The following is a 15,379-nucleotide window of genomic DNA, read 5'->3' as shown; positions in this document are numbered from 1 at the left end:
AGTGCCAGATCAGGAATATATAACGGTCAAAAAGCTAAAAGACAAAACTTGCAAAACAAGTCATTATATATAAATTATCATTATTTATTTATTTATATATATATATATATATATATATATATATAATATATATATATATATATATATATATATATATATATATATATATACACACATACACACACACACAATATAAAGACAATCATTAGATCATAGGTCTTTTAGGTACTTTCATTTTGGCTTAGGTGCTGCACAAAAAGGCTTGGTTGCTGCACCTAAACCTTATAATGGCAGGGAAAACCCTCGCATATTTTCATTAGACCCTCTATGACTGATAAATGTCCACATCTTTTAAACTATATTCTCTATTCCAAGCCCATGCTGAGATAACCCTGATGTTATCATTTCTCAGTGTTGATAGAGCTCCTCCAGAGCCACAGGAGACATTATATAACCATTTTCAAGGCTGTGTTATGCTCATTAAGACTAGGTCTCCAATTCCCCTTTAAGTTGCCAGAATGCCCTTGCTGGTTACCTGTTTGCCTACCTATCCATTTGCTTGTTTGTCAGAGAGCTTCTTGTCTGATTCAGTCCACCAGTTGCCAACTGTAATCCTGCCTCAGTGACGGAGTTAAATGCCTTTAAACTTTACCAGCTGTGTCCCGGTGTGGGTTTTTGGATCCCGTTACCTGTACCCTGTTACCGGAACCCTTACAGCCAATGTGATTCCATTTCACTGACGAAAGGTCAGCCTAACACAGGCAGAATGCACGAGAAGTTGATTCTAGCCTTTTAAAGCTTTTATCTGAGCAACGGCAGGAGTAGATCTGCCAACCAATTATCTTGTTGTAAAACCTTGAATATTGCAACTGCAAGATAGATTAATGTATCTGCTGTTGTCACTACTGTAGTTTCCTTTCGTGGGGGGGCTGTAATAGTCCATGGCTCAGTCCATGTGGCGGGGCTGTGGTTGTAAGCAGCAAATACAAACCTTGTAAAATCTGGACTAGCTTTCATACTAAGGAGCCCTACAACTGACACAACTAAATAACTAATTATCAGGGGAGTCCAAAATATAATACTATTACATTGTACAAGTTAGTTATAGAATAAAATGGAAATAAAAACAAGCATTTGAGTCCGACATTGTACCCAGGACAGTACTGTCACGGGTACAATGTCAGACTCAAATGCTCGAATCAACTCGGAGTAGAAGGAGAGTTTGTTCATTAATGAATAAACAATCCAGGCAACGGTACAAATCCAACAGGCAGAAGACATGGTTGAAAATTCAGGCAATAGATCAGGAAACACTGGAAACAAACACTAGAAAACGCTGGAGAGTGAGACACGCGAGGAGTAACAATCTGGCAAATCAACAAAGGGGAGTATATATGTATATATATATATATATATATATATATATATATATATATATATACACACACACACACACACACGGGGGATGGGAAGACAACTACACACAGTTGAATAACATTTAGGGTGGAGGCAGATAATCATAAAAGGCGGGAAACAAACAAAGACAGGAAGACAAGTGACCAGGGATGTAACCAAACAGTGGATTACAAAATAAAACAGGAAGTCCATGAAAACAAACAGAAAACATGAAACCAACTAAAACACAGAAACTTGACACAAGGATAAAAACATGACACTAGATGGCGCTCTCGGTTCAAAGAAAAAGGTTAAAGGAATGGAAATTCTGTGTGTTTTCAACCATTTGTTGGACAGAGAGCGCCATCTAGTGAGCTCAGAAAATAGACAGTGGTTCACGAAGCTTCATTTGACCATCGCTATTAATTGGTCCTACACATAAAAAAATTGTCCCTGGTAGTGTTGCTTTTAGTGTGGATTACGTGCACAACAAACAGACTATGCCTCAGTTAGCCAGTTAGAAAGATCATCAAGACGACTTTGACATATTTGAATAAAGGGCCACATTTAATGGTTATGTGCCAAGAAGTCACTCACATCGCTATGAACCACTGAGGACACTAGTACTGATTATAATAATAGAGGGTGCATATTTCAAAATGAGATGTGTTTGCGTTTTTTTTTACAATCCCATAGTGACACATGGCTAAAGGAGAAATTTACAGGTTTTGGAGCACTACTGCCATCCAAGCAACGTCTTTTTCAGGGACGTCCCTACTAATTTCAGCAAGACAATGCAAAGTCACATTCTGCACGTGTTACAACAGCATGGCTTCATAGTAATAGAGTGTGGGTACTAGACCAGCCTGCCTGCAGTCCAGACCTGTCTCCCATTGAAAATGTGTGGCGCATTATGAAGCGCAAAATATGACAATGGAGACTCCAGACTGTTGAGCAACTGAAGTCGTACATCAAGCAAGAATGGGAAAGAATTCCACCTACAAAGATTCAATAATAAGTGTCCTCAGTTCCCAAACGCTTATTGAGTGTTGTTAAAAGTAAAGGTGATGTAACACAGTGGTAAACTTGCCACTGTCCCAGCTTTTTTGGAATGTGTTGCATCAAATTCTAAATGAATGAATATTTGCATTAGCCTCTGTGTAAAGGGCTGCAACCATTTATGCTTTGTTTTAAAATGTAATTTGTATTTTCTAGCTCATGTTTATTTTATTCATTCATTCATTCATTCATATGTATTGTGCATGTGTGTGAAGCACTTTGTAACTGCAGTTTTTTAAAAGTGCTATATAAATAAAGTGTTATCTACTTACTTACTAATTGTTGCAGCTCTACATAATCCAGCTGCACAGTGCACACTTGGCCCAGATTGATATTAGTAAAGCAGTGTGGATACATTATATTTGACTGATGATTTGCTCTGTTCAGAAAATATCACAGCCAGCTTTGATGGTTTCTATAATATTTTGTATAATGTCTGTGGAGAGATGCATGTCAACAAGTTGCCAGCATGAACAAAATGCTTAAACTTCAAAAAAAGATTTTAACTAATCACATCATTAAAGAGATGACTGTAGCAGCAAACTATAGACACTATAGATTTTAATAAATACAAGGAGTGGCGAGGCTTGGGACATCTCTATAAATAATGTTGTGTGTGCACAATAAGGCTACATGATATGAGGAAAATGTGTTCCGCAATAACGTTGAATATCGCCATAACAATATTACTTGCAATAAATAAACTAAAAGTGTACTCAGTTCTGCATTTCTACTGCTTTCAGCATTTGGGTAACATACAACAAATTGCTTGTTGAATTTGAAACAAATGAAGGGAAATAGTTTCAATTCAACATTGAATTGAATATAGAAAGGCACCACTGACAAAAGAATGACAGTTACATTACAAAGGGCAGTTTTCTGCTGACATTCTTTCAACTAACAAAAGAAATCTGTGTATTTTGCGATATGGCCCAAGTTGATATTAGAGCTGTCAATCTTCCTCTATAATACCATTCGAATTCCATTTGATATTTTTTTAATATTCAAATAATATTCAAATATTTAATGCTCAATTGCAGCCTGTAAAATAATATGTACTACACTACTCAGGCTTATGCATTGTCGATGGCATTACTAGCATGTGGTTGTTGTTACACGTTCCGTCCACTAGAGGGGCTTCCAACATTAGCCTGGCCTTGAGGGGACCTGCACGCAACTTTGTTTACATTCATTTTCCACCACGAGCACACAGCGACAAACACAAATCAACAGAGAACTCTGTAATTAAACATTATCAACAAGTGTAGTGATGCAGCTCTGTTGTAAAGGCTAACAGTTAGCACAATGACATGTTAGAAAGCACAGCCGAAACGTTTTGTCATAAACTAGCTAGGTAAGTAACAAATGATGCTAACGGCATTAATAACTAAGCCAAACGGGGCTGTCACTACTATTTTAGTGATTTATTAGCAACCTGTTTCTTGCAGATTGTCACGTTACTGAGAATACAGCTATTAGAAGGTAATATATAAGTAGAAGCTAACTGACAGCTGTAGGGCAGCTAACATTACCTTTAGCTGTCTTCATGAAGCTCCCAGCTACGGTAACGTTACTGTACCTCGCGACGCAGTTAGAAAACAAGAACGAGCTAACTAATGTTAACATAAGCACTTTGGCTTGGTGGAAGTCGATTTTAAGTCATGTTAAAACTATTTCCCGTCTTCCTTACGATTTCCAGCCGCAGCCTGTCACTCCCCCGTGTACTAACGTTACTCGGTACGTAACGTTAGCTTCGTAATGTTGTACTAACGTTACTCGGTACGCAACGCTAGCTCCGTATTGTTGTACTAACGTTATCTTAGACCTCACAATGCCTTGTGTTTCTCACTCCCGCTAAGTTATTGTTCATAAGACGTGACATGAGTGACACATGCAGGTAGGCCAAGGCGAGAAGAGGGAGATTAGCTAACGTTAGCCAACATATTTATAAAAAAAGTCACATTTGAATAGTAATTTCAGCATTCGAATAGTATTGATTTTTTTACTATTCGAATTATATTCGAATTTCGGCATTCGTTCCAACAGCCCTAGTAGATATCGCCATGACGATTAAAAAAAACAATCCATTGTGCAGCCCTAGTGCACAATATGTGGCTGCTGGACAACCTGCCACAGATCATCATGCTTCAGTAAGCCTCACCTTTGTCTGTTACAGCTTTACCCAGTTCAGTTGCTATGGATAAACATTCAAGGCCCGGTACGCCGTTGGATGTTTCCACTTCTGATTAGACCACGGCTCAGGATGAAGTTGGGCAGCGCTATGCTCACCAAATGTATATTTTAACTAAAAAGTTGCTTAAGCTGTCTTTTCCGAAATACATTAATCAATTAGTAAATTATGCCAATTAAGTAAAATACATATATTAAGTTGTTCTGCCTCAGTCTACATGTGTTTTGTGGATCTGGAGAAGGCGTACGACCGGGTGCCCCGGGAGATACTGTGGGAGGTGCTGCGGGAGTACGGGGTGAGGGGGTCCCTTCTCAGGGCCATCCAATCTCTGTTCGAACAAAGCGAGAGCTGTGTCCGGGTTCTCGGCAGTAAGTCGGACTCGTTTCAGGTGAGAGTTGGCCTCCGCCAGGGCTGCGCTTTGTCACCAATCCTGTTTGTAGTATTTATGGACAGGATATCGAGGCGTAGTCGGGGTGGAGAGGGGTTGCAGTTCGGTGGGCTGGGGATCTCATCGCTGCTTTTTGCAGATGATGTGGTCCTGATGGCATCATCGGCCTGTGACCTTCAGCACTCACTGGATCGGTTCGCAGCCGAGTGTGAAGCGGCTGGGATGAGGATCAGCACCTCTAAATCGGAGGCCATGGTTCTCAGCAGGAAACCGATGGAGTGCCTTCTCCAGGTAGGGAATGAGTCCTTACCCCAAGTGAAGGAGTTCAAGTACCTTGGGGTCTTGTTCGCGAGTGAGGGGACAATGGAGCGGGAGATTGGTCGGAGAATCGGCACAGCAGGTGTGGTATTACATTCAATTTATCGCACCGTTATGACGAAAAGAGAGCTGAGCCAGAAGGCAAAGCTCTCAATCTACCGGTCAGTTTTTGTTCCTACCCTCACCTATAGTCATGAAGGCTGGGTCATGACCGAAAGAACAAGATCCAGGGTACAAGCGGCCGAAATGGGTTTCCTCAGGAGGGTAGCTGGCGTCTCCCTTAGAGATAGGGTGAGAAGCTCAGTTATCCGTGAGGAGCTCGGAGTAGAGCCGCTGCTCCTTTGCGTCGAAAGGAGCCAGTTGAGGTGGTTCGGGCATCTGGTAAGGATGCCCCCTGGGCGCCTCCCTAGGGAGGTGTTCCAGGCACGTCCAGCTGGGAGGAGGCCTCGGGGGAGACCCAGGACTAGGTGGAGGGATTATATCTCTAACCTGGCCTGGGAACGCCTCTGGATCCCCCAGTCGGAGCTGGTTAATGTGGCCCAGGAAAGGGAAGTTTGGGGTCCCCTGCTGGAGCTGCTACCCCCGCGACCCGACCCCAGATAAGCGGATGAAGATGGATGGAAGTTGTTCTGCCTCAATAACCTGCCTCTGATCAGGCTATTTAAGTGAAAAACCGAATGTTCTTGTGCCGCATGTCAGTTAACCCTCTCAGGACAAAGACACACCGTAGAGTCCAAGAGATGTTTGACAACACTTTCCTATGGCTATATTACAAAATATTCATTTTATTCATATGTTACGCTACTTTTGTGAACCCAAGACTTTTGTTAATTCATTTCAAGCACCAAAACAATTGAGTGTAGGTTTGTTTTCACAAGAGAATTGAGGAGTTTCAAAAAGCGAACATCAACTTTTCCGCTTTAGGGCCAAATTATGTCTTTACACATTGCTCTGGAACAAATTTGGGCCACACCTTACAGAAAGCTGAGTTTGTTCTGAACATTTTAATATGAAACACATGGGGAATCAGGTTATATACAAATAACCTTAAAAGGTGAATTAAAAAAATATTTGTAAAAAATGCCCTTAGACCTCAGAAGGTTAATGTACGTCCTGACCCAGAGCATCAAAAAGTCATGCCAAGAGTCCTGACCAAACGCGTCTAAATATGACACTGAAGGAGACTTTTTCCAGCAATAACAAACGCCAAAGGCAGTTTACCAAGCATCACTTTCTGGCGCGATGGGAGTGAGAATGTGTTGGATGCAGACGGCCTAAAGTGAGCGTGAGCAGCTTTGATCACTACGAGTGTGACCATCCCTGTTGAAGTGTCAAATGTAGTTTTACAATTCCTTTTGCATGCTCAAATCATCTGCGACGCTCCCAATTCTGTCCTCCCTCGCACACAAATAGGATTCTGCTCCTCCAAATCCATGACTGTGCACTCTCAAAGGCTGACTCGCAGACTGAGTAGCGCTAGAATTTTAGTTTTGTGCTCTCAGATATTTTGTCACAAATATGCTTCCATAGCCAGGCTCCTGCAAAATACTGGCAAATAGGCAGCTGGAAGACCTTAAATAACCTCAGCTGAGAACCGATGCTGCCTTTAGTAGCGCCTTGGAAACTCCCCTTTTTGCATGTTGTCAAAATATGACTGGTCATGCATTTGAGTGCTGGTTTGAAAATCAAAATAAGGCTTAGTAGGCCTACACAATATATGACTGTGCAATACTGTAAATACATTTTACTGTTTATTCTCTTTACTAATATATATTTATTGTTTATCGGTGTCTTGCTGCTGCAACAGTGTGAATTTCCCCGTTGTGGGATTAATAAAGGATTTTGAATCTTTTGAATCTTGACTCTATCGCGAAAGAAAGTTTTTTTTGAGTTAAAGTTGAAATAAAGTATCAGCAGAAAACTGCACTTTAAAATGTAACTGTCACTTTTTTTCAGTGGTGCCTTTCCTATCCAGTTGAATGTTCAAAAAAAGAATGTTGGAAATGATTTCCTTTCATTGGTTTTAAATTCAACGAGAAGTTTGTTGTCTTTTAGCAGAATAGTGATAGCAGCAGAACTGAATACACTTTAATATCTGTTAATGCCGAGGAATATCGTTATTTGGATATTCAACAACGTTATTGCATATTTTCCCGCATATCGTACAGCCCTAATAAAAATAGCAGTGTATCAAAAGTATTTTAACTGATGTATTCTATCCACACACATTTTGTTATAATTTTATTTAATAAAATAATGTAATAATAATTGATATGATACTTGATTGTCAGGTTATATTCTGACTAAAATCAGAAGTGATAAGCTTTGTCTGTCGGTATGTTTCAAATACTAAATGTGAATATGTCTGGTCATTTGTCTGTTTTTGGCACTGAGGAGGACAGCGTGCTTTATTATATATCCTAAATATTACTTGTAACACCAGCTGCAGTGTTGTCATAGATTCAATGTTATCCGCCCCCTTAAATTTCGATATGCAAAGAAAGACAAACTCCCACAGTCACCTTGCTGGATCGTTCATGTGCGAGAACTCTGGCATTTCCTGACCGCCTTTGAAGGCATCCTTTCATACTCATCTGTGGTAACATGTCACCTATCGTGCTGCAAACAACGGCAAGGCAAACATGACAGTTTAAATATATTTAAACAGACCGAGCTAACCTTTGAACTCACAAACAAATGCTTCCAAGATTATTGGCACATTTTGTCAATTGAAACACTAGCAAAAACTACTCAGACTTCACATGGTGCAATGTTAGGCGATACACTGAGCTGTAATGTTCGTAAATGCAACATTTCAGGTCACTAATGCACTGTGAAATTATTAGAATTGCGTCGTTTGCATGCCAGATGTTGATCGAGCGCTTCGGTGAAGTTCATGTTGCCAAAATGAAAGCAAAGGTTACATCAGAAACAGTGAACTGACATATTTCAGGCCACAGAAGTAAAAGTAAACCAGAGACTGTCAGACGAGTCGTATCAGTGGTAAGATGTCCTAGGATTTGAGGGAAACGATAACGTGTGTCCTTAAGTCAAGTCTTCATAAAAGCTAGCCCGGATACGTGCTGTTCTCTTGTGACAGAACCTCGACCCGAATATCTGTCAATTTAATGGTACCTTGCTTTTTGTTAAGATGAATGAAAAAACTAACACATTACAAGTAATTTTATGAATTATTACGAGCCAGTGTTAAATTCGGCGTGAATAAAGTACACCAGAAATGTAATAAAGTCTAAACTTTAGATCAATTCTCCTTTTATTCCTCCAATCTCATTCCGACTAAATACACCACCGTGGGCGTAAAGGAGCAGTGTTAACCAATTATAAAGTTTACATATTAACAGTTATAAGGCACTGATGTTGGATAAATTGTACCCCGATTTTTAATAAAGACTCAAGTAATTCTGGAAAGGTCCATGCCATGTTCGCCCAAGTGTAAACCGTCTGCTGATTAGCAAGGCAGAATTCAATTGCGGAAATTTTGAATGTGGTACGGCACACACACACACACACACACACACACACACGATTCCCTCCTTAGCACACAAGTAACACATTAGTGGTGATGTTAAAAGCTTGAACATTATTATGAACAACTGGCTTAGGAAGCGTAATGTACGCCTACCTAGCTGCCAAGCACCCCGTGTTTGGCGAGGTTGTCATTGGCTAGACTGCTGTCAAAAAATACCCCCCAAAAAATGAAACATACCGCATATGCGAGAAGAAGCTCCTATCCAGGTATTACTCGGAGTCCCAGTGCCTGTGCATTCCTCCTCAACTGGAACCAGTGATAATCTCCTAGAGTGCTAGAGTGAACGGGACACAGCGCCAGGGTTTAACCTGAAATGACCCGCGCTAGTGCAAATCAGGCGAGGGCGAGGGCTGTGTGCGTGCGTCTGCGTGAGCAGGCTATCTGAGCTACCAGTGTATGCGGCTACGAGAATCTGTGTTCTGGAAGCAAAAAAAACTTCAACATGGAGCCGAAAACAAAGCTTTAAAAGCGGCACACTAACGGAAATCACAATTGTAGCCCCTCCGACTAATCGCTACGGGGAACCAGAGAGCCGAATCAAGGACACAAACAGAACAAAATAAGCCTCGCCCTTATTACTAACTCCCAAGTTTTTTTTTCGACGGCGGTTGGCTGTTGGCCTGGTACATGCGGACAGGGCAGGAAACATACTGCTCCAACTTACTGTGTGTGTGTGTGTGTGTGTGTGTGTGTGTGTGTGTGTGTGTGTGTGTGTGTGTGTGTGTGTGTGTGTGTGTGTGTGTGTGTGTGTGTGTGTGTGTGTGTCCAGGAGGAGTGGTTTGATTAAATTAATGTTTTTATTATTATAATTAGGCTACGTAAAAGGCAATATTTTTTGTAATATTATTTAAATTCAATTTAAACAACATTAAATGCATTTAAATACAATTCAATAATATTTGATTAATAATTAAAAATGAATTTAATTTCGAAATTTGGCCAAAATTATGTTTTTATTTTCCTTACATATTGTTTTTATTTTTTACAGATTTTGCAAGTGGGTATGTATGTATGTACAGTCTGTACATGTGTGCTCAACAAATCATAACAGACAAAAATAGTTCATGTAGAGCATGTAGATACCTAACTATCAGTTTAGAGCCAGCATTTGTGTGTGGGCCACAAGGGTTAAGAACAGGCTGAAATATAGGTCCCAAACTACAGTCCCAATCCGGATTGTCAGCGGGTTCCATGGGCGGTCCCACCTGTGTTTGCCCTAGTCTCGCATTGCCAGACCTTCCTCCACAGCGCTGCAAAGGAAGGTCTGGCTACTCTACACAGCATTCCAGGATGGGAGAAAAATGTGCTCTGGTTTATTGGCATTTCTTTAAACCATTCACAATCGTCTTGGGCGGCGCTAAGCACTGTAAGGAGGCACGGCGCCAGGATTCCAGTTTTGGATGGGCCAGACCAATTGTGGGTGGGCCTTAAATTAAAAACATTATCAAATCACTCTTTAACCTAATACAAATGACTGACTAATATACTGTTATATTATCTGTGTTTACATAATAGAGATTTTAATAGCTTGATGCTCTTTAAATATGTTGTTGCATTGTAAAAAGTTTCGGTGCATAGGACGGACCTATCTGACCTTAGTTCTGACCAAAGAAGAGCGCTTTGGAATCTCCATTAAGCACCATACCTGGCTGTGCTATAGCGCATCTCTCTATAGACCTAAGGCCTATAGACAGTAAAAGTGGTCAGGAATCTAATATTTCTCCAAAACATAGTTTAGTTCTGCTCATACAACATGAGGCCGAATATTTCACAATTCTGTTTAATTGTTTTAAGTTTTCAACAATACAGATCAACAACACTGCCCGACAGTTTCAATCAATACTCGGGCACAGAACTTGTTCATTGAAAACGTCATCTGTCATGTAAAACATGCTCCAAAAGAGCTCATTAAGATCAATTACACCCATTAGGCCTAAATCCAGTCATACGTGGCAATAGACCTGTTTGACGATTTCATACAACATTCATTTCTTTCGATTTCATTAACAACAGACTGAGCTTGGCTTATTATACAGAGAAGATGCATTAAAATGTAGCCTAGTCTACTACGAGATCATAACTAATACAGTAGGCTACGCTACCGCCAATTCACGGTCATCCACGATTAACAGCCCTTTAATGCAAATCGGATCAAGCATCACAATATCATCAAAGTTTGCCCCATTGCAAAAAAAAGCATTTCAGAAGCCATTATGGCTAACTTATCAGGCTAAAAAATAACAACTGGGTAGGCTATGTAAATGACACTGATATTTTTGCGCCAACAGGCAGGCTTAAAAGATTGCCAAATGTGAAAATAGATAGGCATGGGAGAGAGCATGAGAAGAATATTCATTCATTGCAAATCAAATAGTTACATAACAGAGCAGTAGGAAAAGGCATGCTAGGGCCTACCTATCTCTCTGAAATTACAGGAGTAGTCGGCGGGGTTTGCTCTTGAAAATGTCAATGATTTCATCGAAGTCGAGAGTTACTGTAAGCTCTCTCTCAAATGTCAACAGACAGAGGGACATAAGGCGAGAAGTAGGCATGGTGCTCCTATTTGGTGTTTTAATCCGGTTGACACTGGAAAAGACACGTTCAACTGTACTGGATGTCATTGGCAGTGTTATCAGAACTTTTAAGAAAGCATGGATATTCAGGAAAACGTCCTCATTGCATATGTCCATCACTTATACAAGACTTCTGAGATGTTCTCCTCTTTTTTTCTTCCTCTCTATGAGTTGCACCAACACTGCAAGCTCCCCTGCATCATTGAGAGAGTTTGCCATAGTGGCCAAGGTGGGGTCATTTGTATCAAGGCTAGGGGACATCATGATTGCCGCAGATGCCATGAGGCCATAGGTGTCACTGTGGAATCGAGTGTTCAGTTCATTAAGCTGGCAGTCTATTAGCGCGTTGGAAATGTTGCGCAGGTCACTGTCACTCCTCAGCCTTTGAGAAAGCACAGTCACCGGAGCGAATGTCTGTCAGTTCTTGTTTGAGGTTCTCGATCAAATCAACCGTGTCTGTCACTGATGTGGTGATGGACTGGAGGCTTTTAGACGTGAAGTCTGATTTACTGAACAACTGTTTGAAAAGTACACGGAGTAATATTAACTTTTTTGTTCTGATCTGTTAAAGGAGTGACTGTGCCTCAATCTCACTCTGTCCTGCCTCATCCACGATAATATCATACAGAATGAAAACTTTTGTCACTGCGGCTGATTTTGAATTCGGCTGAACTGACTCCAATTCCAATGACCTCTGATCGGGCCGCATCTCTCTTTGTGCGTTAAGGAAACGGACATGACGTGCACTACTGCACATGAAGGTGTGCAAGGTGTTGAGAGAGTCGAAAAAAGTTGAGGCATCTAGCGATGTCCGGGCCACAGCTGACAGAACAAGGTTTAACCTATGAGAGTGACAGTGCACATAGACGGCATTTTGAAAGGTGCCCTTAAGGATGGCTTGGACACCCCCCTTATGCCCAGCCATGACAGATGCACCATCAATCCCAAAACCAACGCAAAGGCTAGGGTCTAGTTAAAAAGGTGTGACAACTTCCAATATTTTCTGTGCTATCGCATCAGCAGTCATGTTGTCTGTGGCTACGAGGCCAACAGTGCGTTCTTGCACAGTCCCCATGTGTACATACCGTAAGCAAACGGCCACCAGCTGCTTTTTAGATACATCCTTACACTCGTCTGCTAAAATAGCATAGAAAGATCCCTCGTGCAGTTCATGTTTAATCCGTCGCAACAGGAGAGTGCACGCAGCATCCAACAGGTCATTCTGTATTTTGTGACTGAGCGTCTTTGCATTGCTGGGGATCGCATCTAGTCGCTCTTGAGTTGCTTTGTCATGCCTGCAGACAAGTCTATAAAATTCCAGGAAATGACCTGCGTTTTTGACCTCATCATTCTCCTGGTTGCCATGCAGGGGTACTTCTTATTTGGTAAGTGATAAGAACGTCCAATGACTTTGATGTGCTCCCGATTCCTCTCTATGATTTCACCCTGTCTGCCATCTGTGTTGTTGAGTTGATGGATGACAGAGCCACGCTCAGACATTGACAGCCTGTAATTGTTAAATTTATCCAGTGCAAACTTGTGTGATTTGCTATTTTGGTGCTTTACACAAGCGTGATTGAGGTGCTTCCAGTCCCGGTATCCAGTCTGGCTAAACTTCTTCTCCCTACCCCACTCACCAAAGTGCCTGCACATCTTACAGAAGACTGCATCCTTCCTAATGCTGTACTCAATGAAATTATATCTGCTATACCAGTTTGTAGAGAAACTCCTTGCTTTGTCACCAATCACTGTGACCGGATACTTTAGCACTGGTTGAGTTGCGGGCTCATCCACGGAAGACAGATCCACAGGGCTATCATCCACTCGGGAGTCAGAGGAAGAGGCACTAGCACTGGCGCTGGCCGTGCTAGCTGCGCTTGCATCCTGGGGTGGCAGAGACAAAGATGTGCTAGGTGTTTGAATCTCAGCACACCTTCATCTCCTGGTTGCAGCGATGACTCCGAGACCGTTTGTGCACGTTCAAGGTACCTAAACAACGACTGTTGCAACATTGTCCTTTACTGGAAATGATTTTCACACTTTCAGATCACTTAGAGCTAGCCTAGCATTCCGACAAGCTACATCCGATCCCGAACCTCACTGTCTGCTGAACTTGCGCAGAAACATCAAAATAGACATAACCAGCTTTTTAAAATTGTTTTGAAAACTAAACATTTAGACTATTTTAGCACAAATTATGAGATTATTTGCAGATTTTTAATAATTCTTGACAAAATTAAAATATATTTTAAGAAAAGTTTTGGGTGGGCCTGTTGAAAAGTTGGTGGTCCTAGGCCTGTCAGGTCCACCCATATCGCCATGCCTGGTAAGGAGCAACGGTGCCTCTGCAAAATATCCTCGGGAAGGAACTTGTTTTGGTAGAACATGTGTACGTTCAAAGGTTGTTTTAGTCGTGTAACAGAATACTCAGATTGGACAGAAAGTCTAGCTAGCTGTCTGGATTTACCCTGCAGAGATCTGAGGAAAGGTTAACCGGCCTAAATGAGTGAAATCCAGCTGAATTTCCATCGGGAACGGAGCAATCCCGGAAGTGGAACGTAGTAGATATAGACTATGCCCCAAAGGGATCTCATAGCCCCATCTTTTTGTATTTAAATTGAATACTGGTCAGGGTTTTCCCTACCTTTATATGGTTAGGGTGCAGCACCCGAGCCCTTTTGGGTACCACCTAAGCCGAATGAATGTAACTAGAAGACCTTTCTCATATCTAATACTTCTTTAGCCACTTTGAATTATTCTTCATGTCCCTTTCATGCATATAGTACATTGAATGGTGCTGATCAGTTGGTGTAGACCTGTTCCGCTCACCTCTATCAACTTTGCTTTTGTGTATCGTGTACTGTACTATTTGACTTGGACGCTCTCCAAGTGTGTAAAAGGGTGTTAGTTTGGCTGCTTTCATGCAGGAGTGGATGTCTGTGCCTTAAGCACCAAATGATGTCTGACACTAACATGACAGAGAAGTATACTGAATAGATTATCTATAGCACTCTAGTCTCACTTTGCCAGACCTTCCTCTACAGTGCTGCGGAGGAGGGTCTGGCTAGTCCACACAGCGTTCCGGGATGGGAGAAAAACATGCTCTCGTTTATTGGTACTTCTTTAAACCAATCACAATCGTCATGGGCGGCGGCTCTGCTCTTTGATTCTAAGGGACTGACACCAAAGTATGACTTTCAGTAGACAGTTTCTGCTGTCAAACTGCTGTTGTTCGGATTTTTGCATCAAGGTAAACCACGCACACACACACACACACACACACACACACACACACACACACAGAGTACAGTATGTGAAGCATGAGTGAGAGGACAACCAGGGAAGGAAGAGATTGCTGCAGCATGCCAAACTGCATATGTAAACCACATGACCTGTTCATGCAGGCTGACGAAAAATCCAGAACCTGTTTGAATCAAGTATGCTGACAAGAACATTATGTTACTGATCTTGTGATCACCGCACTTTTAAGGTCACGTGAATGCAACAGGGCAGATTGGATCATATCGGATGATCTGCATGCTATTCTGCAGAGCTTTTCAGAACAGATTTTGTTACCAGTTATCTTCCTCGTTTGCAGTCTTCATCAAGTGAGTGTGTAATATGAAAGGGGTGATGAACCCACACAGAGATCTATCACCCAACTTTGCAGATACAAGGAGCCTATTAGCCTCTTTTAGCTTTTGTTTTTAGCTGTTTGTTTCAGTCAGCTGTCAAACCCCATTTTATAAGCAGCATGCAGGTATCAAAAAGCTCTGATAAACCCACTGTACGCTTCCTGCTGAGCACCATTTCTATCAGTGTTTGAGAATCTATACATGGTGCTTATACCATGCACCACAAATAAAATAAACCAAATGTTCTTTTGTTTTGTTTTTCTGGGAAAG

At 41.5% G+C, this 15,379-nt stretch overlaps 1 protein-coding gene across 3 annotated transcripts in view; it reads right to left on the bottom strand.

Moving 5' to 3' along the window:
• The window catches only part of thrb (thyroid hormone receptor beta), a 162,722-nt gene extending 153,196 nt beyond the window's left edge, over positions 1-9,526 (bottom strand). For 2 of the 3 annotated variants that reach the window (XM_078268357.1, XM_078268356.1), the window contains exon 1: positions 9,079-9,526. The gene's annotated coding sequence lies outside the window, so the exon portion shown is untranslated. The remainder of the gene's footprint in view (positions 1-9,078) is intronic. The other variant, XM_078268362.1, reaches the window with a different exon arrangement.
• Between the last annotated feature and the right edge of the window lie 5,853 nt (positions 9,527-15,379).

The sequence above is a fragment of the Sander vitreus genome, chromosome 14 (genome assembly GCF_031162955.1).
Source record: "Sander vitreus isolate 19-12246 chromosome 14, sanVit1, whole genome shotgun sequence".
NCBI classification, from domain to species: Eukaryota; Metazoa; Chordata; class Actinopteri; order Perciformes; family Percidae; genus Sander; species Sander vitreus.
The sequence above is the reverse complement of the archived record's forward strand: the minus strand, read 5'-3'. Positions and strand labels throughout refer to the sequence as shown.